Source organism: Lepisma saccharinum, chromosome 30 (assembly GCF_977018435.1).
Source record: "Lepisma saccharinum chromosome 30, izLepSacc3.1, whole genome shotgun sequence".
Taxonomy (NCBI): domain Eukaryota; kingdom Metazoa; phylum Arthropoda; class Insecta; order Zygentoma; family Lepismatidae; genus Lepisma; species Lepisma saccharinum.
Window position 1 is genome coordinate 12954842 of NC_139258.1, and position 16086 is coordinate 12970927.

Here is a 16086-nt window from a genome sequence, read left to right on the forward strand (position 1 = left end):
CATCGTTACAATGACCACTGTAGGGTACGGCGATATGGCGCCCAAAACTTACGTGGGGATGTTCGTCGGCGCACTGTGCGCCCTTGCGGGAGTTCTGACCATTGCTCTGCCAGTGCCGGTCATCGTTTCCAACTTTTCTATGTTCTATTCGCACACTCAGGTAAGGCAAGTGAAGAGTGGGGTGATATCTGGTTGTTCCGAAGCTTTGGTGCAAACTTCACTCAGGTAATGCAGGTAAAGAGTGGGGTGATTTCTGGTTGTTCCGAAGCTTTGGTGCCAACTTCACTCAGGTAATGCAGGTAAAGAGAGGGGTGATTTCTGGTTGTTCCGAAGCTTTGGTGCCAACTTCACTCAGGTAATGCAGGTAAAGAGAGGGGTGATTTCTGGTTGTTCCGAAGCTTTGGTGCCAACTTCACTCAGGTAATGCAGGTAAAGAGTGGGGTGATTTCTGGTTGTTCCGAAGCTTTGGTGCCAACTTCACTCAGGTAATGCAGGTAAAGAGAGGGGTGATATCTGGTTGTTCCGAAGCTTTGGTGCCAACTTCACTCAGGTAATGCAGGTAAAGAGAGGGGTGATTTCTGGTTGTTCCGAAGCTTTGGTGCCAACTTCACTCAGGTAATGCAGGTAAAGAGTGGGGTGATTTCTGGTTGTTCCGAAGCTTTGGTGCCAACTTCACTCAGGTAATGCAGGTAAAGAGTGGGGTGATATCTGGTTGTTCCGAAGCTTTGGTGCCAACTTCACTCAGGTAATGCAGGTAAAGAGAGGGGTGATTTCTGGTTGTTCCGAAGCTTTGGTGCAAACTTCACTCAGGTAATGCAGGTAAAGAGTGGGGTGATTTCTGGTTGTTCCGAAGCTTTGGTGCCAACTTCACTCAGGTAATGCAGGTAAAGAGAGGGGTGATTTCTGGTTGTTCCGAAGCTTTGGTGCCAACTTCTCAGGTAAAGCCGGTAAAGAGTGGGGTGATTTCTGGTTGTTCCGAAGCTTTGGTGCCAACTTCTCAGGTAAAGCCGGTAAAGAGTGGGGTGATTTCTGGATGTTCCGAAACTTTGGTGCCAACTTCACTCAGGTAATGCAGGTAAAGAGTGGGGTGATTTCTGGTTGTTCCGAAGCTTTGGTGCCAACTTCACTCAGGTAATGCAGGTAAAGAGAGGGGTGATTTCTGGTTGTTCCGAAACTTTGGTGCCAGCTTCACTCAGGTAAAGCCGGTAAAGAGTGGGGTGATTTCTGGTTGTTCCGAAGCTTTGGTGCCAACTTCTCAGGTAAAGCCGGTAAAGAGTGGGGTGATTTCTGGTTGTTCCGAAGCTTTGGTGCCAACTTCTCAGGTAAAGCCGGTAAAGAGTGGGGTGATTTCTGGATGTTCCGAAACTTTGGTGCCAACTTCACTCAGGTAATGCCGGTAAAGAGTGGGGTGATTTCTGGTTGTTTCGAAACTTTGGTGCCAACTTCACTCAGGTAAGTCAGATGAAGAGTGGAGTGATTTACGGTTGTTTGTGCCAACTTCACTCAGGTAAGACAGGTGAAAATCGGGGTGATTTCTGGTTGTTACGAAAGTTTTGTGACAAATTCACTCAGGTAAGTCAGGTGAAAATTGGGGTGATTTCTGGTTGTTACGAAAGTTTTGTGCCAACTTCACTCAGGTAAATGTGGTGAAGAGTGGGGTGATTTCTGGTTGTTCCGAAACTTTGGTACTAACTTCGCTCAAGTAAATCGATTAAGAGTGGGGTGACTCCTTGTTGTTCTGAAACTTTTGTGCTAACTTTACTCAGCTAAGTCGGTTGAAGAGAGGGGTGATTTCTGATTGATTCGAAGCTTTTGTGCCAACATCACTCAGATAGGTCTGTTGGATAGTGGGGGGATTCGTGGTTGTTCCGAGACTTTGGGGCCAACATCACTCAGTTAAGTCAGGTGAACAGTTGGGTGATTTCTAAATGCTTCGAAAATTTGGTGCCAACTTCACTCAGGTAAGTCGGTTGAAGAATGGTGTGACTTCTGATTGTTCCGCAACTTTAGAGCCCAATTAACACTCAGGTAACTCAAATAAATATTGGGGTGAAATTTGTTTATTCCAAAACTTTGGTGCCAGCTTTACAAGGGAATAGTGCGAGAAAAATACCTATAAAGATGAGTGTGTTGTTAGCAGTCGAATGCAAACTCACAGTCAAAAATCACCTCCCTGTCAAAAAAAACTTATTTTCTTGCAATATCTCTGACAATCTCTGTAATACCAGCATTCTTTCTTGCACAAAACTTATATAAAGTAAACTTTTACGTGTGCTAATAACCAAGTGTATAGTACAAACGTTGAATAGGATATCTCTGGCAGTTTTTTTTTTTTTTTTTTTTTTTTTTTTACTAATGAACCAATCAAAGGCGTTACACGATTCGAATACTTGGCATAACTTCTGCAAGTCCAGAAGTGTCTTGATCCCGTGTTGGGTGAAATATTGAAAGCTCACACAGCCTACAGTTACAGAAACGTATAGTAATAACTCTGACATTACATAAGAAGACGAAATGCGACAGCTTGTGGCCGGTCATACGCAGACAATGAATGCAGCCATGCATAAGACTTTCACTTGATGCGGTAGCATCTTACTGCCATCTAGCGAGCAACTTAACATTAAATTATAATCATTACAAATCTGAACACAGCGAAAAGATAAAAATGTTTTGAACCTCACTGTAGATGTAATGTTGTCAGTGATTATAAAAGAGCCTGTGTTCAAACTACTGCATATATTGAGAATCTCAACAATTTGACAATTGCATCATTTCAAATTTGAAAGCAAGCCCTTTTACCAATGGTCCATTTCAATGCTTAGATTGTCGTTCATGCTTGTAGGAATTGTAAAACCACATGATTTTTATGTGGTTGTATGATCATACTTGGGTATATGTTGCCTGTGTCTACTTGACAAAGTTACTGACAAACAGTGTTGCCAACCGAGATTATGTTCCACTAAAATATAATATTCCACTACTTAAATAAAATCATTCTTCCTAAATCCATTAAAGGATGCACGTGACACAAAATGGCCGCAAGTCACAGTGTATCATGGCGTCAGTCACAAAAGTTCGAATTTTCTCAACGTGAGGAAAGATACCGGATATTTCAAAAGTCGCGCAAACGCATACTTAGATGCAAAATTAATATTTATGATTTTTAATGTAAATGTAGGATCAATATTTAGGCACATGATGCTTGCGTCTGTTGACAAAATTTCTACCTGCTAGTGTTGCCGCCTAAGAAAATTTGCCACTAAAAATGGCACTTTTTCAGTGAAGCCATATTATTGCTTGTTCCAAACCCATTGATCCATATTGGTCGCAAATGACACATTACCGTGGAATCAGTCATGACAGATCTAATTATGGCCCTTAGATACTTTCTTATTTTTCTCGATTAAAGAGTGCATTTCTGGAATTTTTTTAAAGGCTTCCCTCGGTTAGTTACTAATTCATAGAATTTACTGTATGGAGTAAACTGAAAATATAAAACATTCAAAACTATTTCAATGGATGAGGCTTCATAACGTAGAAAACCGGGTGTAAATATCTCTTACGGTTTTCATGTTACATGCTGTCAAAGTTTGGGTTGCGTAACTTTTGAAACACCCTGTAGAAAGTAGGCAAATGTGGTGGAACCAGAAAAGCTACAGCTACAAAATGTTGTAGCTACACCTGAACACATGACTAGGCCTAATGAAAACTAGGCGTGTATTAATTAAGGATGGACAATGTCGGTAATATTATATCGCGACATAGCGTCAAGAAAATATCGTCGCAGACGATATGATATTTCTCCGCATTGTGATATCGGCGATATATCGTCTCTACGATATACATCGCCAAAAATCGTGACGCTATACCGCAGACACGATATATGTCGCCAAAATATCGTGACGGTATATCGCCGACACGATATATATCGCCAAAATATCGTGACAATATATCGCAGACACGATATATATTGTCAAAATATCGACGATATATCGCAGACACGATATATATTGTCAAAATATCGACGATATACCGCAGACACGATATATATTGTCAAAATATCGACGATATATCGCAGACACGATATATATTGTCAAAATATCGGGACGGTATATCGCAGACACGATATATATTGTCAAAATATCGACGATATATCGCAGACACGATATATATTGTCAAAATATCGTGACAATATATCGCCGACCCGATATATATCGCCAAGATATCGACGATATATCGCAGACACGATATATATTGTCAAAATATCGTGACGGTATATCGCAGACACGATATATGTCGCCAAAATAACGTGACGATATATCGCAGACAAGATATATGTCGCCAAAATATCGGGACGGTATATCGCAGACACGATATATATTGTCAAAATATCGTGAAGGTATATCGCAGACATGATATATATCGCCAAAATATCGTGATGGTATATCGCAGGCGCGATATATGTCGTCAAAATATCGTGACGATATATCGCAGACAAGATATATATCGCCAAAATATCGTGATGGTATATCGCAGACACGTTATATGTCGCCAAAATATCGTGACCATATATCGCAGACACGATATATATATATATATATATATATATATATTACTTACTACTCGCATCCTGTGTATTTCTTAATTGATGCTGAACAAACTAAACTAATTTTGTTGCCCTGACAACGAGGATAGACGCTGAAGAGAACCACGGACTAATCCCGTACCAACAAGTCAACATGAGGTTCCAACATGTCAGGATTAGCAGACATGTAATCTTGAAGCTAGCAAAAAGGGATGTTAATTTTGCAGTGATGAGGCAGAGCTAATTACCCCTGAGGAGGGGAGGGGGATCGTGCTGAAAATCACCCCCTGTGAGCATCATACCCTAGTTACTGAAGGAACGCTGGGAAATAACTTTCACATCATATCATCCCGTTAATGATTCGGAGGTCCGTTTCCAAAGTTCATGAGCGGATTTGACCCTTGTTGATTACAAACCTTTGTGACATCAACGTTTCCAAGCAAATCCTCACTTCTGGGCCCAAATTTTACTCATTGTGCTGCTTTTAAAGCTGATATACGAGGGCTGTCTGGAAAGTTGATGTAGTGGCACATAGATGGCACTGTTATCAGAGTTATGTTTCGGCAATCTAAACTTGCCATATACAGTGACAAGAGAGGTAATTTGTTGTTGAATAATTCCTAACATTTTAGTATAATTTGCAGATGTGTGTTTCGAAGTTAAACATGCTTAGAAACAATCTAATAGGGATTGGTGTCGCAGTTATATTAGTTAAACATAAAATTAAGCTTGGCAGAACTTGATTTCAGTACCAAAACATTTGTTTCATTACTGTGGTTTCACGTCAGTTTATTTATTTCAATGCTTCGAGAACGAACCTCCCGAACTGAGCCTCGGCTAAACGAAAAGCCACGGTTAAGGTCTCAAGACAGCCAACACTGATTGGAGCAACAGAAACAGTTTCTTATCGAACTACTGTAAGGTGAACTCCTGGATATCGAGAGCAAATGAAAAATATTTTCTTCTCATTTTCCTTGCATAGGATGACTTTGTAAGTCAATGCTCTTGAGTTACATGAGAGCGATACCAATGCCCGCGCGGTTATATGAAATTATCAGGTGTGTGAATGCGTTAGCGTGTAGTGTTGTGTGCGCGTGAGGTAGTGGGTGAGGTAGGAGGGGGCAGAGAGACATGCACGCGTTCATCGAAATTTCAAACCCACATGTCAAACTCTTGACCCACACTGCTGACATACGTGGAGGAGTGGCAGAGCACACTACATCGCCAAGGACACGGGTTCGATTCCCGGTCGTCTGGGAATGCGTGTTCTTTAGGAATGTCCCTTCATCAATTTCACCATATCATCACTAATCCTCATATTCGTGGTTAGCCAATAAGTGCAGAAAAGCGACAAAAGCAATCAGTCTTAATCCCCAAACAAACAAGTCTCGACATGAACCCCTCCCGCTAATTCTCAAACATAACTCAGGTCTTTTAATGGCTGTTAATATATTTTTAAAACAGAAAAAGAAGGTACGAATGATTTCCCGAATACATGCGTTTCATGACGAAAAATTTATAAGAAATAGACTTAAACAAACATCCAAACAAACGAATTTAGCTGCTGTAATTATTAAAATTAATATGTGGTTAAAATTGCAATTAAGAACATTTTATTTTGTTCATATAAACAAAATAACGCTAATAATAGAATATAATGCAACTCAACATAAAAATCTAATTTTGATTTTATTTATTTATTTAGCGTAAAATAAACTAAATCAACCAGTCAATACCTTCTTATATTTCTGAAAAAAAAAACTAAAATTCCCAACAGTCCTCCCTGACCGTCCTATCTAAGGCGCTGTGCTTTGGATTCCGACTGCGGGACGGAATGGGTTCAAGTCCGCCTGGGTTCAGCCTCTGGTTTTTTTTAGAATAAACTGAAAATAAACAAAGAATGGAAGAAGGTGTTAGAAAGAGCGGAAAGGAAAAGAGAGAAAGAGGAGAGAAGAAGGAAGGAAAAAGAGCGTGAGATAAAGAGTCCAAAGAGTACAGTTGACAAGGGAAAGCCACCTGCTGGAATGTTCCATAACAACTTTCTAATAGTCTGGAGGGGAGTAATGTTTGTGTATATATATCGTCCTGTTTTGTACCTTGTTACATTTGTACTTGGTGCAGAGTCTGAAAAAGACCTTGCTAGAAGGTTGAAACGTTACGTTTAGTTTATGTTTTATAATGAAATAAATTTCTGCTTTGGTCAGCATATTGAGTTTTTAATATCACGGAAACAAGGCTTAATGGTGTTATAAGAAACTTTAAATATAATCTATATACTATTTAATGAGTCGTTCTTTGTTTCCCCGGTGGCCGCGGTGGCTCAGTCGGTAACGCGTCTGACTACCATGCTAAAGGTCCCGGGTTCGATCCCCGGCCGGTTCAAATCCGGGAACTTTTCTAACGATGGAAGCGGCCCCGGCGCCCACCCAGCGTCGAATAACATGGGTACCTGTGGGAAACCCTGGGGGCGTAATGGCGGTCAGGGGCGTGATGCTGATCACATCGCCCCCACTCACGACCGGATCAAGAAAGTGTGGGACGTCACCCCCACACCCCCTATACGCCTTCATGGCGCGGTGCTAAGCACAGGGGAGCACTTTTACACTTTTTTCTTCTTCTTCTTTGTTTCCTCATTCAAAATTTGTAGGATGTAAATGTCACAAACCATTTCTTAAGTAGAAAATATCGAAGGACGCACATAAAATGTCGGTGCTTGATAGAGCGGGGGGGAGGGGGTACGCTAGACCACAATCCTGTCTAGGGGCCCAAAAATCTATCTACTAGCACTTAAAACAATAGTCATTTGCTCCATAAGTATGAAATTTTTGGTTTAATCAATTAATACAGCTAATTTTCCCTGGTTCGATCCCCGACCGGTTCAAATCCGGGAACTTTTCTAACGATGGAAGCGGCCCCGGCGCCCACCCAGCGTCGAATAATATGGGTACCTGGGGGAAACCCTTGGGGGTAAAGGGGGTCAGGAGCGTGAAGCTGATCACATCACCCCCACTCACGACCGGAACAAGAAAGTGTGGGGCGTTACCCCCACACCCCTTATACGCCTTCATGGCGTGGTGCTAAGCACAGGGGAGCACTTTACCTTTTTTTACCTTTAATTTGACTCATTTTTTAATTAGCAATTTTGACTTTGTTGCACGAGTTAATTTTGAATTTTATTACGTACTTAGATTATTGTGAATCTCATTTTGTTGTTACGTCTGAATGTTCTTAAATACTTGACGCAGTGGCGTAACAAAGTACGCGTCCGCAAGAAACACATTTGGGTCCCTCACGTGCAGCCAGATTCTTCCAGGAAATCTAAGTAATTACTTAGAATGGCTGGTTGTTGTTACACTTACCTTAATAATCATACCTCTATCTGTGAATTTTCACGTATTACAACTTATCTTTCTTTGACATTTGTGTAATCAAAACAACAAAAGTCAAATACTAACTTATCCCCTCCCGCGCCCCTCTTTAACAGCTGGGTGGAAGAAAATCATAATTCTTAATTTTTTTTGTATTTTTTATGTAAAAAACGCTTAATTGCGTGTTTTTTTGGCTGCGTACAAGGAAGTCTTTCTCTGATAAATGGCGCTGTAAAATATTTAAGCAGTATTATTAAATGGCCGCGGTGGCTCAGTCGGTATCGCGTCTGACTACCATGCTAAAGGTCCCGGGTTCGAATCCGGGAACTTTTCTAACTTTGGAAGCGGCCCCGGCGCCCACTCAGCTTCGAATAGCATGGGTACCTGGGGGAAACCCTGGGGGGTAAAGGCGATCAGGGGCGTGATGCTGATCACATCCTACCTTACGATATGGGGATCGAATCCAGGTAAGCGTAGCTCAAACCTAACTCGATTAGCTGTTGAGAGCACCACTGGCCAAGTAGGAGAAGTACATAAGTAACAAGAATGGCAACACTACACTTGGGTTTTACACTCGTCAGGTGCATGATTGGATAATAGAATTACCTGTCTCGTTGCAGATGAGTAGAGGAAAGTTCCGCCACTGTCTATTCCTTCTCTCTCTCCGGACTACGTTCTCTATAAATTGCTACTCCCAGACTTCACTCTCCACTTCCACTTACTATTAACAGACTTCACTCTCCACTTCCACTTACTACCCCCAGAATTCGATCTCTACTTCCACTTACTACCAAATGACTTCACTCTCCACTTCCACTTACAACCCCCAGACTTCACTCTCCACTTTCACTTACTACTCCCACGCTTCACTTTCCACTTCCACTTACAACCCCCAGACTTCACTCTCCACTTCCACTTACTATTAACAGACTTCACTCTCCACTTCCACTTACTACCCCCAAACTTCACTCTCCACTTCCAATTACTACCCCCAGACTTCGCTCTCCACTTCCACTTACTACCCCCAGACTTCGGTCTCCACTTCCACTTACTACCCCCAGAATTCGATCTCTACTTCCATTTACTACCAACAGACTTCATTCTCCACTTCCACTTACAACCCCCAGACTTCACTCTCCACTTCCAATTACAACCCCCAGACTTCACTCTCCACTTCCACTTACTATTAACAGACTTCACTCTCCACTTCCACTTACTACCCCCAGACTTCACTCTCCACTTCCAATTACTACCCCCAGACTTCGCTCTCCACTTCCACTTACTACCCCCAGACTTCGGTCTCCACTTCCACTTACTACCCCCAGAATTCGATCTCTACTTCCACTTACTACCTTCAGACTTCACTCTCCACTTCCACTTACTACCCACAGACTTCACTCTGCACTTTCACTTACTACCCACAGACTTCGCTCTCCACTTCCACTTACTACCCACAGACTTCGCTCTCCACTTCCACTTACTACCCACAGACTTCACTCTGCACTTTCACTTACTACCCCCAGACTTCGCTCTCCACTTCCACTTACTACCCACAGACTTCGCTCTCCACTTCCACTTACTACCCACAGACTTCACTCTGCACTTTCACTTACTACCCCCAGACTTCGCTCTCCACTTCCACTTACTACCCCCAGACTTCGCTCTCCACTTCCACTTACTACCCCCAGACTTCGCTCTCCACTTCCACTTACTATCCCCAGACTTCGCTCTCCACTTCCACTTACTATCCACAGACTTCGCTCTCCACTTCCACTTACTACCCACAGACTTCGCTCTCCACTTCCACTTACTACCCACAGACTTCGCTCTCCACTTCCACTTACTACCCCCAGACTTCACTCTGCACTTTCACTTACTACCCCCAGACTTCGCTCTCCACTTCCACTTACTACCCACAGACTTCGCTCTCCACTTCCACTTACTACCCCCAGACTTCGCTCTCCACTTCCACTTACTATCCACAGACTTCGCTCTCCACTTCCACTTACTACCCACAGACTTCGCTCTCCACTTCCACTTACTACCCACAGACTTCACTCTGCACTTTCACTTACTACCCCCAGACTTCGCTCTCCACTTCCACTTACTACCCACAGACTTCGCTCTCCACTTCCACTTACTACCCCCAGACTTCGCTCTCCACTTCCACTTACTACCCCCGGACTTCGCTCTCCACTTCCACTTACTATCCACAGACTTCACTCTGCACTTTCACTTACTACCCCCAGACTTCGCTCTCTACTTCCACTCACTACCCCCAGACTTCGCTCTCCACTTCCACTTACTACCCCCAGACTTCGCTCTCCACTTCCACTTACTATCCACAGACTTCGCTCTCCACTTCCACTTACTACCCACAGACTTCGCTCTCCACTTCCACTTACTACCCACAGACTTCACTCTGCACTTTCACTTACTACCCCCAGACTTCGCTCTCCACTTCCACTTACTACCCACAGACTTCGCTCTCCACTTCCACTTACTACCCCCAGACTTCGCTCTCCACTTCCACTTACTACCCCCAGACTTCGCTCTCCACTTCCACTTACTATCCACAGACTTCACTCTGCACTTTCACTTACTACCCCCAGACTTCGTTCTCTACTTCCACTCACTACCCCCAGACTTCGCTCTCCACTTCCACTTACTACCAACAGACTTCACTCTCCACTTCCACTTACAACCCCCGGACTTCACTCTCCACTTCCACTTACTATTAACAGACTTCACTCTGCACTTTCACTTACTACCCCCAGAGTTCGCTCTCTACTTCCACTCACTACCCCCAGACTTCGCTCTCCACTTCCACTTACTACCAACAGACTTCACTCTCCACATCCACTTACAACCCCCGGACTTCACTCTCCACTTCCACTTACTATTAACAGACTTCACTCTCCACTTCCACTTACTACCCCCAGACTTCAATCTCCACTTCCACTTACTACCCCCATGACTGGACTTCTTTCATCCCTCTCTCCCGACCAATCCATTACCTCCAGTCAATCAAGTCTGTCACCTACCCTCAGTGATTCTCCTCTCATAATCCAGTGACTACTCTGGCTTGAGGAATGCCTTGATATACACATTCCTTGTATCTCCTGTGTACAGTGTCTCTCAAAAGTTTTAGGACAACGACATTTTAAACTAGGCGACCCAATTTACACAAAGCGTTGGTGGGTTGCATGTTGAGTTAGGCTCAATTTCAGGATTGCCACATGCACAATAGATATTTATAAAATACGCGAAAGAAATAAAAACAAAGACGTGAGAGAAAACGAAAGGTGACAAAAGAGAGGAAAAAGAGAGCGAAAGGAGAAGAGGAAAAGTAGAGGAGGGAAGAAAGAGAGGATAGACGAGGAGAGGAGATGTAGTGAGGAAAATGGAAAAAGATTCTAGGAGAGATGAGGAAAATGGAGCAAAGATGAGAGAAGAGGAGAGTGGAGAGTAAAGTAAAGGAGAGAAAAAGATAAGAACGAAAAAAAGAGGAGAAGAGTGAAGTGGAGTCGGAAATCTAAGACAGGAGAGGAGATACGAGGTGGAGATGAGTGGGATGGAGATAAGATGCAAGAAAAGTAGGGAAGGCGATATGGGATAAAAGCAGAGCGAGCAGAAGGAGGGGAGAGGAGAAGGAGAAGAGAAGAACAGAAGGGACTGAAGAGAAGAGATAGTTGCAGAAAATATCGTCTCAGCGTCAAGAATTGATGCATTGGTCAAATTATCGACATGAAACATTCAATAACATTTTGAAATGTATTAGATCGGTTCGAAATGCCTTTTGGCTTAGTTCAGAGCAAGGTAAAATCTTCCATGTAAGATCTTTGATTTTACCTGCGATTATACCACTAAAAACATGAATGTAATTTGAATATTTATAAGAATTATCCAATTTTTGTCCACTTCTCGGTTCGTTGAAATGGAGACTTTGCAATTTAATATTTCCCCTCCCCACATCGTTAATTCCAAACTGAATCATTCCGTTTCACACGGCGTGGACAATGAACACAATGGGATAGGTCTAAAACTTCCGAAAATTTTCTGCCACCGGAAGGGTTTGAACCTACGACCATCAGATTGACAGTCCTGGACGGTAAACACTACCCTACAAGCTTTCGCTCCTGGAAGTAAGTAGAAGGAGCTGACCAATGTGAAATGTAGATGCAACTCTCCTCCTACATGTAATGTGCAAACAATACTTGTTTGTAACAAAGAAAACGAAGGTACTACGACTCGGCGAAAACATTTAATGGAGAATTGCACATGATGAAAACTTTTCAATCGATATTTGCGGAAGTATCCTTGCATTGAACTCGTGTGGGAAAGGGGTAAAATTAGTATGTCCTGAATTGCCACAAATATAAATAGTTATTTCATTAATATTTGTCAATGTCTTTGAAGCAGTACACAATTATAGAGTATCATAATTCACGATCTTATACATGAAAATATCCCTTTTAATGTGTGTCAATTCATTTATTTGTTTATTTTTATAAATTCCATATGCAGAACAATGTAGCCACTATACACTGCTATTACAAATAATGTTACCATGCTCTTGTTTATAATAAAAGGAGAATTAAAAAAAAAGAACACCTAGTGTGGAGGATAGAACCTGGGACCGGTGGCAGCCCAATCGAGAACTCTAACCACTACACCACGCCCTTACCTTCGATTGGAACAACAATTTTTAAGCATTCTGTCCCTCCAATATTGTAAATGTCGTTGGGTATACATGTAGTTGACCTTTTACTTTAATTTTGAATTGCTTTCTTGTAGTATAGCAGATATCTTCGAGAAATAATTTTCTAAGTTATGAAGAAAAACTAGAATATTGGTAGTTGCGAAAATGCGAGTTATTTCTTCTAACTTATTATTGTGATTAGACATTATTAATGGAAAATATCTAGAGGCTTGAACATTACAGAACGATGTTCTTTTCCTGAGATACTGCAACAGACGAAATGCTTGTTTACTGACGCAAGTGTCATATTCAGAACAGTCTTATGAAATGTAGTTGCTGTTGCGTAAGGTAACACGAAATAATTACACCGTTTGCGAACTACTTAACGTTAGACGTAAAGAGGCGGAAAATTTTATTCATAAAATCACTTCATATTTGACAGTATTAGTCAAGAGAGACTCGTGGGACACTGTGTTAAGGTGCTGGAGTAAATCCTTCTTATTTTTCTTCCTCGATGAAGAACAATTTTTAAACTAGAGTAACAGTCGTTTTCCTCTTTTTTATTTCTTTTAAATTCTTCCACATTTCTTTCATTCATTCGGTTAAAAATAAATAATAATATTGCTTGCATTTCTGTCATTGACTTAGACCAGGCCCATACGTAGGATTTCTTTGAGGGAGGGCCCAGACCCAAATATATATATATATATATATATAAGAGAGAGGGGCTGTTGCGCAAAGGATTATTATTATTATATAAGAGACAGAGAGAGAGAGAGACAGATATTACAAAATAGTTCAAATAGTGCGAGCGCCATTGAAAAGTCATGATAGTTCTATGTTTAGAAAATAATATATTTATAAATTAAATGTTGCGTACTAGGAATTATTATTACAATAAAGAACATGTCTAATTGTGTGTTAAGAATAAAGAGACATTCTCGCATCACGATTGCATTTCGAAAAAGTCGGGACAGGGATTGAAAGTAACGCACTGTCTGACTAAATCGCTGAATCGGACATCTGGTAGCCTTGCATCAATGATTATAAAACTAAAACTACCCAATATTGCAGCCTGAAGACTTTTGCGCAAGGAACAGATTCATTTATGTAAGAAAAAAATTGAAATTTTTACACATTTCTAATATCGACGATGTTATTTTCGTAGTTATTGATAGGTTCACATTTAAATATTTTTTCAGGGTTCGAGATGGGGATGGCCTCCATGTCCCCCCTGGGTACTGGCCTGACGTAGACAGTGGGAGAGAAATTTTGGAGAATCTTTCTATTAACTTCATTATTTACATCCACCTTATGCTCAGATAGATTTATTGACAATCGTGAACTTTTCGTTTAATATTTGGTTTTAAACGACGGGAGAATATTGGTCAAATTTCCTTTCGTGCTATTTTGAGAGAATATATACTTCTACAATAGCAATCGCGTTCGGAAACGGTGAAAGAAAAATGACTTGGTTTTCAAAGGCAGACAAGCTTGGTAACGTAGCTTGCTGGCGTTCAAAGTGACTCACGCTATTCAAGGTCGCTTCTTATCGCAAAACGCACCCAGCAAGTTACAAGTGACCAGAGTCGAATTTGAAAGAGAATCTGAAGAATGATAGATTTCATCAGAGGCGGCTAGCTCAACATGCAATAGTTTAAGTCATAATTTCTGACAACCAAGAAACCTTATTCAATAAGTATTGGGATAGTAATACGTGTACCCGCTCCTTTTTAACAAAGTAAGCTCGAAGACAATCTCTATTCAATTTGTTTATATTGGCAAATTGGTCAAGCGGTGGTTGTTATAAGGAACTATTTCCTAGATGTTCATGTAACCGTTATAAAATTACAAATAAAGTATATTCACAAGCTTAGATATACTAACAACGAAGAAATAAATTCAGAGTTAAATTTCAAATGCATGTGTATAGAGTAATTCTAGAAGTACAGAGCTATATCAGAGTATTGAGCTTCTTTTTGCAGGATAACGTTTACAATATTCACGCGACAGAATAATTAAGAACTCCAAGGGAAACAAGCCTCTAGATATTTTCCATTAATAATGTCTAATCACAATAATAAGTTAGAAGAAATAACTCGCATTTTCGCAACTACCAATATTCTAGTTTTTCTTCATAACTTAGAAAATTATTTCTCGAAGATATCTGCTATACTACAAGAAAGCAATTCAAAATTAAAGTAAAAGGTCAACTACATGTATACCCAACGACATTTACAATATTGGAGGGACAGAATGCTTAAAAATTGTTGTTCCAATCGAAGGTAAGGGCGTGGTGTAGTGGTTAGAGTTCTCGATTGGGCTGCCACCGGTCCCAGGTTCTATCCTCCACACTAGGTGTTCTTTTTTTTTAATTCTCCTTTTATTATAAACAAGAGCATGGTAACATTATTTGTAATAGCAGTGTATAGTGGCTACATTGTTCTGCATATGGAATTTATAAAAATAAACAAATAAATGAATTGACACACATTAAAAGGGATATTTTCATGTATAAGATCGTGAATTATGATACTCTATAATTGTGTACTGCTTCAAAGACATTGACAAATATTAATGAAATAACTATTTATATTTGTGGCAATTCAGGACATACTAATTTTACCCCTTTCCCACACGAGTTCAATGCAAGGATACTTCCGCAAATATCGATTGAAAAGTTTTCATCATGTGCAATTCTCCATTAAATGTTTTCGCCGAGTCGTAGTACCTTCGTTTTCTTTGTTACAAACAAGTATTGTTTGCACATTACATGTAGGAGGAGAGTTGCATCTACATTTCACATTGGTCAGCTCCTTCTACTTACTTCTAGGAGCGAAAGCTTGTAGGGTAGTGTTTACCGTCCAGGACTGTCAATCTGATGGTCGTAGGTTCAAACCCTTCCGGTGGCAGAAAATTTTCGTAAGTTTTAGACCTATCCCATTGTGTTCATTGTCCACGCCGTGTGAAACGGAATGATTCAGTTTGGAATTAACGATGGGGGGAGGGAAATATTAAATTGCAAAGTCTCCATTTCAACGAACCGAGAAGTGGACAAAAATTGGATAATTCTTATAAATATTCAAATTACATTCATGTTTTTAGTGGTATAATCGCAGGTAAAATCAAAGATCTTACATGGAAGATTTTACCTTGCTCTGAACTAAGCCAAAAGGCATTTCGAACCGATCTAATACATTTCAAAATGTTATTGAATGTTTCATGTCGATAATTTGACCAATGCATCAATTCTTGACGCTGAGACGATATTTTCTGCAACTATCTCTTCTCTTCAGTCCCTTCTGTTCTTCTCTTCTCCTTCTCCTCTCCCCTCCTTCTGCTCGCTCTGCTTTTATCTCATATCGCCTTCCCTACTTTTCTTGCATCTTATCTCCATCCCACTCATCTCCACCTCGTATCTCCTCTCCTGT